The sequence below is a fragment of the Calidris pugnax genome, unplaced genomic scaffold (genome assembly GCF_001431845.1).
Source record: "Calidris pugnax isolate Ruff unplaced genomic scaffold, ASM143184v1 scaffold1, whole genome shotgun sequence".
Lineage (NCBI taxonomy): Eukaryota > Metazoa > Chordata > Aves > Charadriiformes > Scolopacidae > Calidris > Calidris pugnax.
The window spans coordinates 4767008-4785694 of NW_015090800.1; the positions used below are offsets into that span (position 1 = coordinate 4767008).

The 18687-nt window shown below is 37.9% G+C and overlaps 1 protein-coding gene across 12 annotated transcripts in view; it reads right to left on the reverse strand.

Moving 5' to 3' along the window:
* CACNA1C (calcium channel, voltage-dependent, L type, alpha 1C subunit) overlaps positions 1 to 18687 on the reverse strand; it is a 504338-nt gene that overhangs the window by 456165 nt on the left and 29486 nt on the right. The window lies entirely within an intron of this gene.

An 18687-nucleotide genomic window follows, 5' to 3' on the forward strand; every position in this document is an offset into this window, starting at 1 on the left:
GGGGGGGGGGGGGGACAGTGGCAGCAGGATGGCTCGGTGGCAACAGGGTGGCTCGGTGGCACAGAGCCGGGCTCGCCACCCTCCCCTCCCGGAGCTGCCGGCGTCCTCCGGGCCCCGCTTCGATCCGGTTTCTCAATTATTGTGGGCTCTGCCCTGCGGTTCCGCTACGGAAGGCGACTGTGAGCTGCATTTCAAGGAGGACAAGATCATCCGCCGAAGCGTCGGTTACCGGGAAGGCATCGTGTTGGGAGCGTTTCGGCGGTCGGTGCTGGATGCGTTAGGAGCAGGCAGGCACCGGCAAGGGCGGGCAGGCAGCGGAAGGGAAAGAGATACCCGGGGATAAGTTGCAGAGACGAGAGGATGGCACAGATGTTTAAACAGATTAATCAAGCTAGGATTTAGCGAAATCCTCGGCGGTGGAAACGCCAAAGCGCTCTCCGCTTGGTATCCCACCGCTCGCCTTAATTACGCCCGTCGTTTTGGCCCTCTATAATTGAAGCCTCCGCAGAGAGCAAAAATGACTTCTTTAAAACCAAATGCGAACTGAATGCGGTACGTGTTAAATGTATCTGGACTCTCCGAGCTGCCATGTTAAACAAGAGAGGCAGAGTTCAAAAAAAGCCCCTCAGGAACCGCTGCGGAAACTGCCACAACCTGGAGAAACTAACCCACTCTGACTTATATGGGGGTGAACGTCCAGAATATCCTGTCCTACCTGCAAACCTGGGGCTGTAAATTCTCCTGATAGCAAGAGAAGCCATTTAACACCCCATGTACGCAATACTATTTGTGGAACTCAAAACACACTGGTTCTTTCCTTTCCAGTGGCTTCCCATTCCAACTGGGAAGAGAGTGTCTTAAAGTCAGTAATACCCCTATAAAGGAATTACTTTTGAATGAACATAGTGCCTTCCCTACAAATGGATTTCAGTGGGATGCATCAAATATCCGTCTCTTGTAGAGGCTTTCCCCCCACCACTTTAAATGAGCTGTCTCTCAGATGGAACCCAAAATATAATAGAAAACACCACCATCTAACAGATTTAGGCAAAGAAACAAGAAAACAACACTTCCACTCAGAACTACAAGAAAAACTGGAACAGATGCAAAGCACTTACCAAAAACTGGATGCAGCCAAAGCACTTGTCCTAAAAAAAGGTCATTTTGGTTTCTAATAACCACTGATCATCACAACTTCTGCGTTAGATGTTATTCAAAGGCGAATTCACCACCAACATACTGCCATTGACACCATGTAGAGATGCAGCTTTATTTCTGACTCAGGAGGAAGGGTTCCTCTGAGCAATTAAAATACTCTGTCCTCTATTGCCTAGTTTTTGTCTAATAATGTCACATGCACTTTCCCCGTTTAACTCACCAGATCAAGCAAGATCACAACTAGAGGTGGAATGGCAATATATTAACTTTCAATTTAAGTTGCCTTTTTGTTTAAAAAAAAAGTCCTTCCTTCACCATTATAAGAAGGACTGAACGGCAAATCCTTCACTACCTACATCTGTTGTGTAAATATACGTTTTATTTTTCTCCTCGAGACCACAAATCCAGGCCATTTTGGACTGTGCTAACTCCATTTTTTTCCCAGCCATGAGTCAAGCAAGAGTTGCATGATTCACCCTTGCATGGATATAATCTCTGGGGAAGTAATTAAGTGCACGCTGATCACTCTTGTACAGAAATCGAACACCAGTGGGGCACCCGTAAACATTTCTTTTGCCCTTCTTGGGTCACAATCTCAGATAGATAAGGATTTCTATACAGTAATAGTTACACAGCTCCCAGCCACATAGCCTTGCTTTATGCCAGCTCACATACATATGCAGCCACATACACAAGCTGTCCCTGCCACCTACAAATCTTTTTCTCTGTTCTATATCCCTCTCTCTCTGCCAAGTTCCCATAGCGGGACACAAGTTGGGCCAATTACCAAAAATCAAATACGGAAGAGAAATAGAACAAGAAACAAGAATATTAGCTGGCATTAATATCTTCAGCATAAATAACATTCTACTATAAATTGAGGTGTCCTTACTCAGCAATTCTGATGCAAATAACTTTCTATACAGGAAGTGGAAAGAAACTGATTGTAGGATTAAGATGGAAAGATCCTGCTAATGAAGGAGAATCAGGTGACACAAGAGAGAAAATCTCACCTTCCCCTAAAGTATTTCTTCTGCCAAAGAACACTAAGAAGACATAGTTTGTGAAAACAGGTAAAGAGGTAGCATTTGAAGTAAAGGTGCTTGTATGGTTTTTTCTTAATAGTGCAATTACTGAAATTCACATTTAATAATAATTCTCTCAAGAAGGAAGACAAGCTGTTACCCTCCCCAGAAATCTGGAAAATTCATTTGGCCTAAAATTTGTTTCTTTCCATTCTTTACAATTCCTTTCCATTCTTCATAGAAGTACTACAGAAGAAGGGATTTTTTTTTAAGGATTCCAGAGCAGCACTTTGAAGATGTCATGAAGGACAAGAGCCCTTCCCTGCATGGCCTCTGAAATCCTGAGTTCTCTGATTTGGTACATTCTGGGCCAGGATCCTAAAGGCAGAGTGTACAGCCTAAGAAAATTAGAAGGCTTTCTATTATTTTTGAACGACCAATGCTCCGAAAAGCTTTAAGGCCTTCTGAAAAGGAAGCAAGCTTAGCCTTCTTCAGAGCTAGATCCTCATACACACAGAGCCCAAAGATGAGAACATAAGTGAGCGAAAGATCTTAAAATATTTATGAAAGATTTATTCTTTCAATACAAAAACAATTAGAAAGTTCTTAGCCCCTGAGCGATATGGCAGCCAGCAGATTTAGAGGCAAGATGGACAGTCTAATGATCAGACACAAGGGTATCTCACACCAGACTGAATCCATGCTTGTAGACCTCCTCTAAGAAGATGACTATAGATCCGACAAATGGTCCAATTATGTTCAGTCTTAAGCCAGCTCTAAAGTGAAGATACTAGTTTTCTACCCCACAGGAATGCTAGGAGGTGAAAAAATGTTCTGCAATTGCTCTGAGAACAATAGTAATGAGAGCCATATAAAGCACCAAGACAGAGATTTCTGAGAAACAGCTATTTAAAGTCACAAAGTGTCAAAGATGATTTGTAGGGTGCATAATGTGAACATGCAACAGTCCATTCTGCGTGTCAAGAATTTTTTTGTTCTGTGTACAATGTAATACTCCTTCTCTCTTACCCAGCCATATATAGAGTACACTGGGCACAACAACTTCTTCAAAATCCAGTATCAGAACCCACATCCATCTTCAGAACAGAAATCTCCCAAATAGGTTGTGCAGGAGAATGTTTCCTTAATTCAAAAAGGAAGAGTTACTGTCATGCTGTATTTAAAGATGGGGCTAGAAAGCACTGGGATGAAAGCAGACAAAAGCATACAATAACTCTGCATCGAACTACTTTTATAACTTATAAAATTATTCCTAAGGCTTTTTTAAGCAGTCTCAGTACATTTTAAATGATCTAGGGTTTTCATTGGGTCTACTGCATAAGTTATCTAGCTAGCTAATTGCAGTAGATTATGTTCACACTATTTTGGCAGTAACGCCTTTTACTATAAAATAAGAAAGTAAATTATTCAAAAGTGGAAAAGAAATGTATTTATCCCCCAAAATAGTAATAAGGCTCACAATACGAATGTGATTCTTTCCAGGGCCAGCTCAGATAACCAGTGCCAGAGCTCTTTATTACTTTGCTGAAAGGTATTTTTTCCCCCCCAGATTTAAGGTTTTGCACCTCCGCCAACAAATAGAGAAGGCTTCCCATAAGAATCAGCACTTTCTTGCACTGAAAACTATGGGGATTTTTTTTTTTTGTCACTGATTTAAATAAATGGGCTCTAAACACAGTGTGATCTTTGCACAAAGACTTAGGCTTTCCTTTTTTCAAAGGCAAACACATCAATAATTCTGGTTTCTGTCTGGTGTTTGTTTCTTTTGGACCATTCAAAGCCAAAGTGATAGCCTAATTCATCCTGGGTACATTAAAAGAATCATCATGTCATACTTGTTCATATTTATGAGTATGGATTACTAAAAGTGATCTTTATTTGAATTTTTTTTGTTGCTTTATTTTAATTGGAATGAAAGCAATTCATAGTTCTATCAAAAGCTATTCAAAGTGTGGTCAGGAAACTGCAGACCTTTCAAAACTATCAACTAGCTAGAACACAGGAGACTTTCTCAAGAACAAAAGAGATCAGGGATGGAAGAGAAAAGGAAAGTTGATTTTTAGGTGATTTCATTTCTTAAAATCTGGAATAGTGCCATATGCACAGGGACTTTTGAAATTTTATACAGTCAGAAAGACTGATTTGCAATGTCACCTTGGAAAATTTAGCTGTATTTCTCACACTGAAATTAATAGGAGCGGTTATTTGGTTTTGAAATTTAAGTCACTAGCTTTTACATTTGCATTCAAATGTCAACAAGCAACTACAGAAAGTTAAAAGGAAAATTGTAAGATTTATCAGGATATTTCTATGGTCTGCTAAAGCATATTAAGGCCTAGTATTGGCAAACAATGGAAAATATTAGATCAAAGGGGGAAAAAAGGAAAGAATGAAATAACTGATAACCAGGTAGGAAGGTAGCCAGTAATTAGAATAAAATGTCATTAGACAGAGAATTAAGTAGATGAAAGTGATAGCCTTTAAGTACTATGTCCAGCTCTGGAGCCCCCAGCATAAGAAGGACATGGAGCTGTTGGAGCAAGTCCAGAGGAGGGCCACAAAGATGATCAGAGGGCTGGAGCCCCTCTCCTATGAAGACAGGCTGAGAGAGTTGGGGTTGTTCAGCCTGGAGAAGAAAAGGCTCAGGGAAGACACTATAGACCTTTCCAGTACCTAAAGGTAACCTACAGGGAAAGATGGGGAGGGACTCTTTATCAGAGAATGTGGTGATAGGATGGGGGGTAAGAGTTTTAAACTGTAAGAGAGTAGATTTATATTAGATATTGAGAAGAAATTCTTTACTGTGAGAGTGGTGAGACACTGGAACAGGTTGCCCAGAGCAGCTGTGGCTGCCCCATCCCTGGAGGGGTTCAAGGCCAGGTTGGATGGGGCTTTGAAGCAACCTGGTCTGGTGGGAGGTGTCCCTGCCCATGGCAGAGGGTTTGGAACTAGATGATCTTTAAGGTGCCTTCCAACCCAAACTATTCTGTGCTTCTAAGTAGGTTTCAATTTTCTAGAGGGCAGAAACTTCTAGAAAGTAACTTGGATATGTGAAAGTGTAGTTTATTCAAATCTTGCTAGATACATTAGCTTTCAACTGCGACCTGTGATTTCAGTGGGTGGTGGCAGTGGTGATTTTTTTTAATTTCAATTGCAGAAATGAAAGACCTCGCCATTTATCCTTGTAAATAGGTGATTAGTATTTCATGATTACTCTGTGGCATTTTATGAATTCATGCACAAACTTGAAGTGTAGCAAACAAATGCTTGAACATACAACAGACATTTACTCCAAGTAAAATCCAAATGCTTATCAAACTTGAAGAGAACTTGTGACAGTTTTCACTATGCCATCACCATCATGGACACCGAGCCACAGCACTGATTAGTGAACTGAGGAAGGTCTAACACCTTTCCAGAATTTCAAAACAGAAGTAGTCTTTGTTCCTCAAAAAGGGAAAAGGTCAATTGTTAACTCTGCCACAAAAGCTTAAGGAAAAGACTTGAACCTAATAAAAAGTGTTGCACTGTTTCTGTTTTAGATAAGAAATAATTTGGCCTATCTAGATTTGATATGTACTGATACAGAGAGATTTAAACTCAGCAATCCATCATTACCTGCTGCCAATGAAAAACAAAACAAAAAAACCCACATAATAAAAAAAATAATTACTACTAATAATACTCTAAAATCATCATTCAAACAAGCAACATGATCTAATAATGTCTACTAGGAGATCTACAATGAAAAATTAATTTTTAATCTAATCAGCCTACACTTTGCCCAAAAAAACATTCACTATGCAAACTGCTGAGGGTATCTTAGATACTTGCCACTGCTTACACAACAAAAATGAACAAGTTATTACCATTCTAATCTTCTAACATAGTTCTACAAAATTCTCAGGAATACGTAGTCTGTATCCTGTCTGTAACTAAGCACCACGTGTAAGTAGAGATGTAGGGCAAGTACAATGAAGGACTTTTTTCTTTTCTTTGGAAGGGATACATTCTTCAAAGAGTAAATTTTTGCAAGCTCTTGAGGAAGACTTTACAGTCATTAGAAGGATTACAGGACGCTGGCATTTGGAAACCTCAGTGGATCTAATTATTAAACAATGAAAACTACACAAGGTCAAAATAAGAAGGTAATGCAGAGAAATATATTTAGGCAGTACAACCAATTCCAAGTATAAAGATCATAAACTCAGCTAAAAAAAGAAATGTAGGAGTGGGCTATAAGACCAAGTTCCTTTCTTCTCTTTTGGCATTTAAAGTCTCAGAATTTCTAAATCTGCTTTGTCAACGCAGAAAATTATTGACAAACTCAAGGAAGCCAACAATTTGGAATTCTGTCAGATTTTGGAGGATCTACAATAACCACTAATGAGATAAAATGGTCTAAAAATACATGGTCTTACATATCAGCCATGAGGAAGATGATTAGATTAATTGGTTAGTATAGTCAGTTACTGTGGTATTTGCCTTGCATACAATGTCAAGCATTTAATTTTGCACAATTTCTACCCTGAAGGGCTAAATTTGCTTAGTAAGTATATCTGGTTATAACACAATCTTTGTAGTTTTCTTCTGGCTTTTTTAATGATCATTTCTTTCCAAAATGCAGAAAATCACAACTCTCCCAGCAATCAGCCTCTGTTTCAACTGCAGCAGCTTTCATTCACGTAATCTTAAAATCTGCTCTACAGCTTGCGTTTCTCCCACTGCCTTCTGCTAAAATGACTGGTAATTGTGTTTAGCCGAATGACAATTTGGTGGTCAGTTCAAACGGGTGCTAAGTTAAAGACAACTTCAACATGTAGCAATGTCTTATTTCAACCTCAGTTTCCAGAATTGTATGGCCACAGGCTATAGTCAGCCTAGGGTTATTGCAGTACCACCTAAACCTTGCATTCAAGTGATTTCAAGCCCTTCTTCACAAATCATCCTTTAAAACAAAGTTAGTTCCAATAGATTGCTCAAAATAACTCGCTTTATTTCCATAAAAATCTTCATCAAACACCCCAAGTGAATGCTACACATACCCTAATTGAATTGGTAAAATCATCAACTTTAAAACTTCACATTTCATTATGGTTCCATCTTGACTAATCATTCTCATGGAATCTCCAAAAGCTCATTTAGTGGGACTTTAAGTGTTACAGAAGTTCTGGAAGTGTGATATAAAGTGTTTCAAAGTGTCTTTTGCTAGAGAGATATCAAAGGCATCCTGGAAAGCTTCCTGAACACTCTATAAATCAAATCCACTCCAATTGCATGGATGTGGGCTTACACACGATTATTCAAATAGCTTTAATTTTAAAGTGGTTGTGTGGCTATCACTGTTTGTAAACTCCACAATATTTGCTGAATAGTCCAAGTACTTATAGCAATACGTAACACGTGGTTTTCTGAATATGTTTTCCTTATAACTTTCCTTATGAAAGTTTCTTTAGCTGCAGTGGAACCTTGATGGAATAGAAGTAGTAAAATAGGTCAAATGACAGGCAGCAAAGTTGAGAGCATTGATTGATTTGAGGGATAATACAGTAAGGTAAGATTTGAATCAACATAGCTTAAGAGGTGTTTGTTACATTTGCAGTTTCTCAAAAAAATCTGTAGCTTTAGAAGAGGAGAAAAATGTTATACTGTTATTTAAACTACCCCTCCAGCACGCAATCAGAACAGTTTATTTATCTCCCCTTTCATTTCTTCCCATCTTTGCTTAAACATGCAGACAAACAATATGAAAGAAATAAACAACTCTAAAATCTTTACTCGCTAGTTCTACATGTTCCGAAGGAAGTATTTATCTTTCCTTAACATAAATAGTTAAGAGTTTAGTCATTTTATAATGCCATCAATGTGTACACCAGTTTATGAGTTACCTCTCAAGAGCTCCATGAGACAAGAATGTCCAAGCTAAGCTCCTAACACACACAGAGAGATGCACAAGAAGAAACAAAACAAACAAAAAGAAAGCCCCCAAACCCCACCAAACAAAGAACAAAGCCACAATAACAACAACAACAAAAAGGCAGGGTTTTTTGCTATAAAAGAAATGCATCGCAACGAGTAAGTTTTCCAGATCAGGTTTAATATCCTCTTTGATTTAGGGTAAGAATAAGTGACAGTTACAGGAAGACCACCTTTTATTAGAACTTAAAATAATAATAGTTTACACTGAGGGCAAAAATCTGCTTTCTCACCAGCTGATCAAGACTACACCATTCCGCAAGGTAACAAAGTAGGTGGATCTCAGAATAGGGTACGCCAGAGGCTAAGGTTGCTCGAGCGGTTATTCATAACTCACCATCTTGCAGAGCACCATGGAATTTTTCAGTCTTTATTTAATTTCCTCTTTCACACTACAGGAGGAAAAACTAATTGTTTTTTAATTAAAAAAATAAATAAATGGAAAATTCATACCAATTACACATATAGCAAGTATATGCAATTGCATCATTCCATTCCTTGCCGCTATCCCTCCTTCCTGACCTTTCCTTCTCACTTTTCTGTCTTGTTTTCTTAAATCAGAAAATGCAGGAGTTATAAAGAACTCAAGCCTTGATCCTTATCCAGAATTTTGGACATTAAACAAACGGATAAAATCATAAGTAATCTTATAAATTGGGAAAACAGAATAAATGTCTGACCCGATGTTGCTCAAGCAACAAGCTGTAAAGAGAACAGAAGAGGTCACATTTCTGCTTTTTCCTCCGATTGCCTTTTCAGGAGATGTCCTTTATATCTCATTTATTTGTGTTTCCATGAGACAATTCGAGTTTTCTGACATTAGAAGAAGGGTCTGTGAGTGAAAGCAAGATGAATATTACAGATCTAGCTCCTTAACAACTAAATCTCTGAAGAATTCTCTCTGTCCAGTTCCTTAGTTTCTTCTTCCAGACTTCCATCGCAAAACAGAGCCAGGCTCTTTACACCAGATACAAATGACAATGGTCATAAACTAAAACACAGGATGGTCCAACTTGACATAAAGAAAACATTTTTTAACCCTGAGAGCTGTCAGGCACTGGACCAAGTTTCTCAGAAGGGCAACTGAGAAAATGATGCATTTGGAGATTTTCAAAGACAACTGGACAAAACCCTAAACAACCTGGTCCCTGTTTCAACCAGGAGGTTGGAGTAGGTGACCTCCTGAGGTCCCTTCCAACATAGGCTGGTTTGTTTCCAAGACTGAAAGGGGTAAGAATGCCAACATTTTAACAAGACTTCAGTGGTGTTTCTTTTATTGTAATTAGTATAAAATGTCTATTGATATACTGCAATTATGAAACAAGAACAGGTGAAACAAAACTGTTCATTCAGTTTCAACTGTACTTTACCATTCTCCTTTAGTCTGGAGGGTACTTCTGTTGCGTCAAAAGGACACAAAAAGCTCAAAATCTTACTCAGTACCATCTGTATCATCATAATGCAAAAGGCTTGATCATTCTGTTATTTAACTGAGTAACTGTTGGACAGAAATAAGGATTTTAATTTTTTTTTCTCTTCAGTCTCGTAGGAGAGTCTCTGACTTTTACAATTACTGTATCATCTGCTGCCATCTCCTGAAGAAACACAGCTTGAACTTTGGAGGAAGGCAGGAAAATGGAGGTATCGACATTTGAAGCTTTCTACTGGTCAGTGCTGCCTGTCAATCCCAAAGGTAACATGTAGTCTGCGAGTTCCAGATTGGTAGAGTTTGAGAAGGTAGAAAATGAATATTTAAATAATATAGGACTCTTACAACCAACCCTCTGATTCCGTTTCTCTTCCATTCAAGTCCATAGCTACCACGCACAACAGGAGCTGCTGGTTTTCACTGCAGCCTGAGGAAGGAACTCTTATCAGCACAAGCACAACAGTGGAGCTTATGCAGTACAGAGCAGAGGAAATGCACAGGACACGGGCTGCACAAAGAGTACCTGATTTAATAAGACATGTGGCTGTTGTTCTAACATGAACAGGCACCGACTCGTGCCCAGGGGACGGACTGACAGACTTCACATTTTGAATATCTGTATTTAGCTGTACATTACTGTACTGCTGTTTTACAGCCTAACTGATGTCTAGACATGAAAGACATCAATTAATTGAAGAAGGAAGAAACTGAAAAAGAAATTCCGTTCTCAAAATAAAATAGGTTGGTATAAGAATGCTACAGAGAAAAAACAAACACAAAAAAAAACCCCAAAACAAATCCTGCTTGTTTCAGTGACCCAAAGACATGCCAGTAAGATCATCCTGTCCACAGCCTGAAATGACTCCGTATCTATACTTATACAAGTCTTCCTTTTTGTGCTACTCTAGTGTATCAGATAGCTTCAGCTTACCAGAAATAAAACTACAGAAATAGATTTATAACCATATATAAACAATTTTTTCTTCAGTGCTCCTCCAGTTTTAAAAAATCATTTTAAAAAATCATACAGCTATTTTTAAACTAGATTTTTGCAGCTTAACTGGCCTAGCATATCAAAACAATGTAGTCATCAAGAGAGTTACAAAGATAGAGGAACAAGCACACTATGAAAGAATGGCAGATGGTATTATTTTCAAAATGGAAGCAGGCTCATGGTCAAGTCTAATCATTCACTGAAAGCTACATCATGCCTGAACTTTCACACAGGAAGAGCACATGGCTTGAACGTATTCTGTGGATTTATTTTACAAGTATTCTACCAGTGAATAACAATCAGAATCCAGACATGCTCCTTAGTGCATGGGAAACCCACATACTTTTCAGAGAAACTCAATATATATATTTTCTAAAACCACACCTATTTCCAGTGAAGCTGTTGAATCTGACAAGATCTCATACAAGAATTATACTGATGTAGGTCAATCAGTTTTACCAAATTACTCCCAACTTACATTATTACAAATGAGATCAGGATGTCATTTAGTCTTCAATGGAAGTAAAATCTAACCCAGAAAGATACATCTGCACTTCAGTATTCAGCAAAATGGAAGTGATGAATCACGCTCTTGCCCTAAGAGTGACACAAAGGAGCAATCAGCTTGAGCTGATGTTCTGGCACTAGTTAAGAACATGCTCGTGACTCCCCATGTTCTACGTATCTCAGTCCTTGAGATCAAGCTCCTATAGTCTGCAGCAGTATCAACTACAGTCCCTGATGATATTTAGAGTGTCTTGCATCCGAAAAACTTCAGAGCACACAGAAATTGTTTAAAAATAATTTTACTAGTCACAAAGATAGACTTGACATTTGAGCTAAAGCTTCGTTTTGAATTAACACCACACCATACTTTGAGACACCACTATAACTTTGAGAAAAATGCCATGTGAAATTATTTAGCTATTGTAAGGATGTTGTCAGAATATAATTATCAGAACAGGAAATTAGCTTGGTCTTCTAAACTTCACTCAAAGTTCAGTGAGATCTATAATGACCATAAGTCATTGAGCTGTATTTAATGTTGAGATGTATTTAGAGCTGCAGGAAGGTAGCATACTAGGCAGCACAGTGAAACCCAAAGCATATAGTTTTGTCAGCTCAGTACTTATTCCAGGAGAAAAATGCAATCTGCTCATTAGCTTTACTACATCTGGTGTCACCCTGACTTCTACTTGAAGTCTCATTCGATTAATAACTATGACTGATTTTGCTTATTTTGCAAGAGTTCAATTCCTGGTAATACGGCAAGCAGAGCAATTAAAAGCTGGACTACTCTAGAGTGAAGAAGCAAATTATAATGCTTACATAGCATTTTTAACTCTTTAAAGCATTACAAAGCATGGGCTAATTAATCTTTGGAGCATCTATGAAGACATCGAATAAGATCTTGTTCTTTATGCAGAGGTTCAACCAGATTAAATTGCAAGGATTTTGGAAACTTGTTTGTAGCAAAACTATACTTACAGAGGTAAGATCAAATGTATTTTCAAATAAAGTAAGGGTATGCGGTCAATTATGTCTTAGAAAATAATAAGAAGAGTAGGTGGCTGCCTAACAGTATTCTCACAGGCTAACATTCCTTTCTCTGTCCATAAATACCTCAGAGTAAATGTTAAATGGACCCTCACAGAAAAGCTTACAGAAGAGTATATTCCTTCATCTCTGTAGTTAAAAATAAAAAGTTTGGTTTTTTTAAAAGAAAACTTAAGTTCTACACCACCTTCCACCTGCTTTTGTTTTTCTTTGTATACTTAGTGCTCTAGTATACAACAAATATTCTCTCCTTAATAGATAAACCAATATAGTTAGAAGTATTTGGCCTTTCAAAGGCAAAGTGAATGGTAGACCATGGGGATTCAAGAGTAAGGGGTAAAAGGTAAATCACAATTGTACTTCCAATTAATTTGCTGTTTCCTGTCAGCTGTGACTAAAGAATACAGGCCATCATTTCCAAGCTGGTGGAGCCAGATGGTGTGATGCAATACAGTTAATATTAATGGTTGCATGCTGCCTTCTCTTGACTAATCAAGAGTGCTGCTTCACGTTTTTTTGGGGGAGAAGGATGCAAGTCATTCTAAGGAAACATGAAGCAAGAATTTATCTTTCTTCAGACAGGCTTTGGTTTCCATGGTTGGTACCTAAAGTTTTAGGCAGACTTTTTCTCTTCAAATTTTTATTTGAGAGAGTTGCCACAGTACTGGGAATGTTTTCAAATATTAAAGAATGTGGAGCAAAACTGCTCTTCAAAACACATTCAAGTTTACCTTTTTGATTTGGACTTGTGGATTGTTGTTCTAAGGGCACTTCCCCCACACCCTCCCATGCCCTGCCAAGTGTGCTCTAGGGTAGTATTTGAAAAGTCAAAGCACTAACTCATGACAGTTACTTATTTTACTCCCTATCACAGTTTAGCATTTTACAAAGAAAGTGCAAGAGTTTCTTTAATTGAGCTGAAAAATACCACAGTATGTTACATTCTTTGCCTGAGCCTTAAAATAAAAATACAGGATACTTTTTTTACTCTTTCAATCTCATTAATATATGATTTCTCAAATGGGGAAGCATTTCCAAATGTCCCAAATTTGGATATACTTGATACCAGAGCACTAATGATTGCCATCACCTTAATATCAATTGGGCCACACCCTGCAGTACATTCATTCAAATGAAGTGTTAATCAACCCAAAAAGTGACTTAAAAATCAATAATGATTTCAGGATTCCACGTATTGTTGCCATTTTTAATAAGGATGGATTTTGAAAGTCTGTGTAAGCTTCTCACAGGCAATTATTGAAACTTTTGATCCTAAATAATCCAGGTTTTAATTTGAATCTTTTCTAGAACATACTTTCATCTTAATTTATAGCACTTTGTTGCTGATAGATGGGAATCCCATCTTCCCATAGTATGCAAAATTATTTTTCTAATATCACTTGCCTCTGTTTTAATTTGAAAGGTCTCATTTCTAAGGTGTATGTTCTGACCCTCAATATATTTCTTTCTTTAATAAACAATAATTCAACTATTTGTCCTTTCAATCTCTAAAAAATACAAAATCTTTTTTTTTTTCTTTATAACATTTAGTAACACAAAAACACTCCAAAACCTAGACTGGAAGAAAATATTTTCAGCTAAATTACATTATCAAATTTCATGCAATTTCTATTAATAATATCAACTAAAATCTGGTTTTGTTTTTCATACTGAAGTGGTACATCTGATCTTCTCAGGCACAAATGCTATTTTTAAATAAAAAACTGCTTCTATAAATATTTCAGCTTTAAACACTCATAATTCAGTTTCTCTTTTTTTCTACATCTAGAACTACAGCGGGGCCTTGGAGAGGTTAAACAACTACAAAAAAAGAACATCCACATAATGACTGCTAGTAGCATTTCCCCATGTTCAAAGCAGAGTGTCCATAATTCAGAGGACAAGACAAGGTCACTAATAAACATCAGTGAACTGTGTCTGCTTTTGCAAGTTCCACATAAAAATACTGCATCCCTAGGAACACAAAACACACATAATAGATTGGTTGAATTCACTTCAGAACACACATAAACACAAGAAACTAATCATCTTTTGATGATTAGCAGCAGGCTCTAACTCAATTATTTTGCAACACTAGCAGCTCTGTCCTTTGTATAGGGTTAAAAAAAAAAGGCAAAAAAGTTGTTTTGCAACTTTAAATAATTAGAACTAATGCCAGAGCCAAATTCAGCTTATTATAGGTAAAAGACTGTATTTGAACTGTTATGGTTTGCACATCTGGCAGAAGTGGACCTGAAAAACTACACTGCACATCACAAATGCATCAGCAATTGAATTATTATCTCCCACCTGAAAGCACGCATGTTTTCCATCACCTTATTTCCTCTGAATGTAAGAAATGATTCCAGGAGGGACTGTGGGTACCATTTACCTGCAGCTATCTGTGTCAGAGAATATCTGACAAAGCAAAAAGCACTCTGCGCTCTCCTCTAAGTAAACTATCTTCAGCTCTGAAAGGAACACCCACCAAGTGAACCGAACTGTGAATTAGAAGGTGGGGGAAAAACTACCAGGTAATCATGAACTCAAAGTGTCAGCCTATGAATGGCCAACACATGGAAGTTGCTATAAGTTGTACATAAAGGTGCTCCTGAATCATTTACTCTCATAACAACAAAACATGGAGGAAGACAGTGTGGTCATCTTTGATACCCAAGTGACAACAGCTGTTAATCAGAGAAAGATTAATGACCTCTGAATTACTCAAGACTATTGTTACTACAGATACTTTCTCTTATCCAGTAGCTTGCTAAACATATTTAAAATACTCAAGTTCCAAAGGATAAGCCAGAGTATATCTTAAAATACACTGTATTTGAATAAAAGAGATGTACCAGCTGGCCCTCTTCTCCCCCCCCCCCCCCCAAAAAAAAAAGTTGAAGGAAAAAAAAATGTGTAACACATTTTATTTTTGTTTCCTCCGTACTTGGCACTATTTAAGGTATCATAATGCATCGCATCTTCTGCATACTTTCTTCTTAGTTTTTCATTCTTATCCCTATTTAGCTTTCTGGGTTCAGATCGCATTTAAAGTACCATAAAGGAAGAAAGACAATTTCTTCCTTAATATCAGTTTCAAGACATATCTTGACTTAGCCAAACTGTCATGTCCTTCACCCTTTACTTCCCAGCCACCACACACAGTTAGTAAGGATGTTGGTACTGACATCTCTCTGTCTTTCCCCTCCATCTGTGAGGCACCGTGGAAGCTAGTATGTTCCCAGCTGGGGGTGGGAGGGAGTAGATTTGTAAGTGCAGGGTAATTTCTTACTGAAACTTGCAGAAATGGAAAGAAGCACTTGACATCTTGCTAACTTCTAGTTGTATCTCTGCCTAGGTGTATTCCCCCCAGAAAATAAAAAAAAAAAAAAATTAGCCTCTTGTAATACAACAAATCGAATCGATCTTTCTCTTTCCTCTATGCTCTTCATTCCTCTCCCCAAAGATTCTGGTCACCAAGTTTCACAGGGAGAGATAGCACCAGGGAGACACATTTGCTATAACTAAGCCTAAATTTCAGATGAGGGCATGCAGTCTTCCTGCTAACCTCAGGTAGAAGTGATCTGGTTTGCAGGAAAAGTTTTATAGATTTTTTGGAAGTAATGAAAGATCTAGGAGAACACAAAGCTGCGAACACTTTTAATCTTCAGGTAGATTTCCTCATGACAGGATGCATTGTGAATTGCAATTTCTTCATATTACTTTTCCCAACCACCCACCACTTCATCTTAATCTCCAAGACTAAATTCAGTCTTATCTGCTTTGAATATCCATCCAGGTATTTGGATAAACAGTGACAGGGGAAAGTTACATGCAAATAGGCTTCCCTTCCTCAAATTAGAAAACTAATAATCAGAAAACAGGTTTTTCGGGAAAGTAACATACATCCTAAAAAACTCTGAAGAAGCCTGAGGAGAGTTGGGAAAAGTAGTGTCCCCACAGACCCTAATAATTCACTGACATCTCAGTTAGGAAAACTGCATCATTTACATGCAGTACTGGCAATATTTCTACTGGTAAACTTTCCAAATATGGGAAATATTTTTCAAAAAAATTTCTCATTATTTTATCACTAGCAGAAAACTGTCCAGACAGATGATGTATTAGGTCTCTTCAGAGGTATTTCATTAATATGGACAAATCCTTGGTTGTAAAGAGGTTAATAACTTCACCAAATTACATGAGATAAAGAACCACCAAGCCATGCATAAGAAATAAGAGGTGGAAGTAATTACAAATGAAGAATGATGCTGATCATCATAATAAGAATGAAAAGCCGAATATAAACAAATAGCATCAGTGTTGACTTTTAAAAATTATTTCTAGAAGATGCAGGGCTATGACTAAAATACATTCGAGATTTTCCCCTGGCAAATTTTTGTTTGATAGCGTCCATTTAATTTGCAGTCAATGGACTCTTTATTTAAGGAAAGGGCACTAAGGGAATCCTATTAGGAGCTATTCATAATTATTTCCAAGTTAGTCTGTGTGTTGACAAGTGCATTTCCAGACAAGAAGATGCCAGAGGTGTTCATGGTTTCCCACTAACCAGGCCAAAATGGCAGAAGTAAATATCTAAAATACTTGTTGATTCACTGACCAGGCAGCTGGGCAAGGACATGCAGAGCATTACCTACAAAGAAACATGGGGGTAAAAAAAATATTATAGATTCTTGTCACTAAACAAGATTTAGGGACTGTGCAAGCAACATTAAGAGATCTAATTCAAAACTTGCTGAAGTCAACCAGTCACATTGATTGTAGCAGATGCTAAAGAAAGATGGAACTACTAAATTTCTCCTAAAGACCCTTTCAGAAGGAAGAGCTGCAGTTTCAGAGTTTAACAGGAAGAACTTGGAAAATTACTTCATCTCTAACCTCAAAGGTATCTGGCTTCTTCATTCATATTGACCAATTGCAGCCTCTTACCCTCCATTTTTAATTAAAAATAAGATTAATATATTATTTCTCCACCTCACTGAGACAGTATTTGTGAAGTTATTTGAGATCTTGCAATGAAAGAACTGAAAATCCACATTGGTACACATGAACTATGGTGCTACTAAATGGCACCCTATAATTTAATTTTAATTTTAAAATAACCCTCTTTTACACAATATAAGTCCAAAACAACACTATCACAAGACATCCCTTTCAGTTTTTGATAGCAAAGTTTAAACTTTTTGGAATTAAATTTCTCAGGTTTCAGGTTGAATTTATTCTGCATGTTTCTGGCAAAAAAATATCAGTGACTTCTAAGACAAAGCTAAGAAGTGCTGTTTCCTACAATAATCAAAAATTCATATACTCGGAATTCCCAGTGAAAATAGGTAATAAATGCTTCAGAGCTAGGACTTGTAATCTGACAAGAAAAATTGCCCAGATTTCAAGGCCTTCTGTCATGTACATGACTTGAACCTTGTCAAATTAAAGTTCCATAACAGAATTGTGGCTTCCATATGCTCAGTATAGAAAAAGAACAAGTTATAGGCCCAGAAACATCCCAGACCACAAGAGTCACTGACCTCAGAAGCTAGACTAGAACATCACACGTGGACCTCTAGCATTCCCCTGCTCAGAGAGAAGAGCTTCCACGTGTTCTGCAGGTGTAGTCTCTTTTTTTCTCTCCAGGACTGACATAACCGCGTGATCACCTACACTTGGTATGAGTTACTCCTGTTTTTCAAATGGCAAAATAAGGGCTATGAACAGAAATGTTTCAACTGTTTAAATAAACTGTGCAGTAATACCATATATATTTAAATTTGGGGGTGGGTGAAAGTGTGTTTCAGGAGATGCATAACAAGAAAATTATATCCAAAAGACTGTGAAAAAACCAATAATTAAGCATGGCTGAGTAACCTTGTAATTCTGTTTCCATAGCATTATGTCTTAGAAAATGTAAGTTATGTTCAAGTACTATTTTCTGACAGGTCCACTGGAATATCTTTTTTTCTCTGATACTGATATATCTTCTCTACTTTTGGAACCAAATGACTGAGTGAAGAGGTCATATTTACAGTCAAATCTCTGCCCCTAGGAAAAAGGCACATCTCTACACTGAACAAAACTAGTGGTACTGTAGCTCCAGGCAGGAGTCACAGTCTTTGCTGACGGACAACTGGCCAAGAGCATAGAATCATAGAATTGTTAGAATTGAAAGGGACCTTAAAGATCATTGAGTTCCAAACCCTCTGCCATTGGCAGGGACACCTCCCACTAGACCAGGTTGCTCAATCTGGCCTTGAACACCTCCAGGGATGGGGTATCCACAACTTCTCTGGGCAACCTGTTGCAGTGCCTCAACACCCTCACCACAAAGAATTTCCTCCTAATATCTAATCTAAATCTACCTCCTTTCAGTTAAAAACCATTACCCCTCGTCCAATCACTCCACTCTCTGATAGAGTCCCTCCCTATCTTTCCTGCAGGCCCCCTTTAGGTACTGGAAGTCTGCTAGAAGGTCTCCCCAGAGCCTTTTCTTCTGCAGGGTGAACAACCCCAAC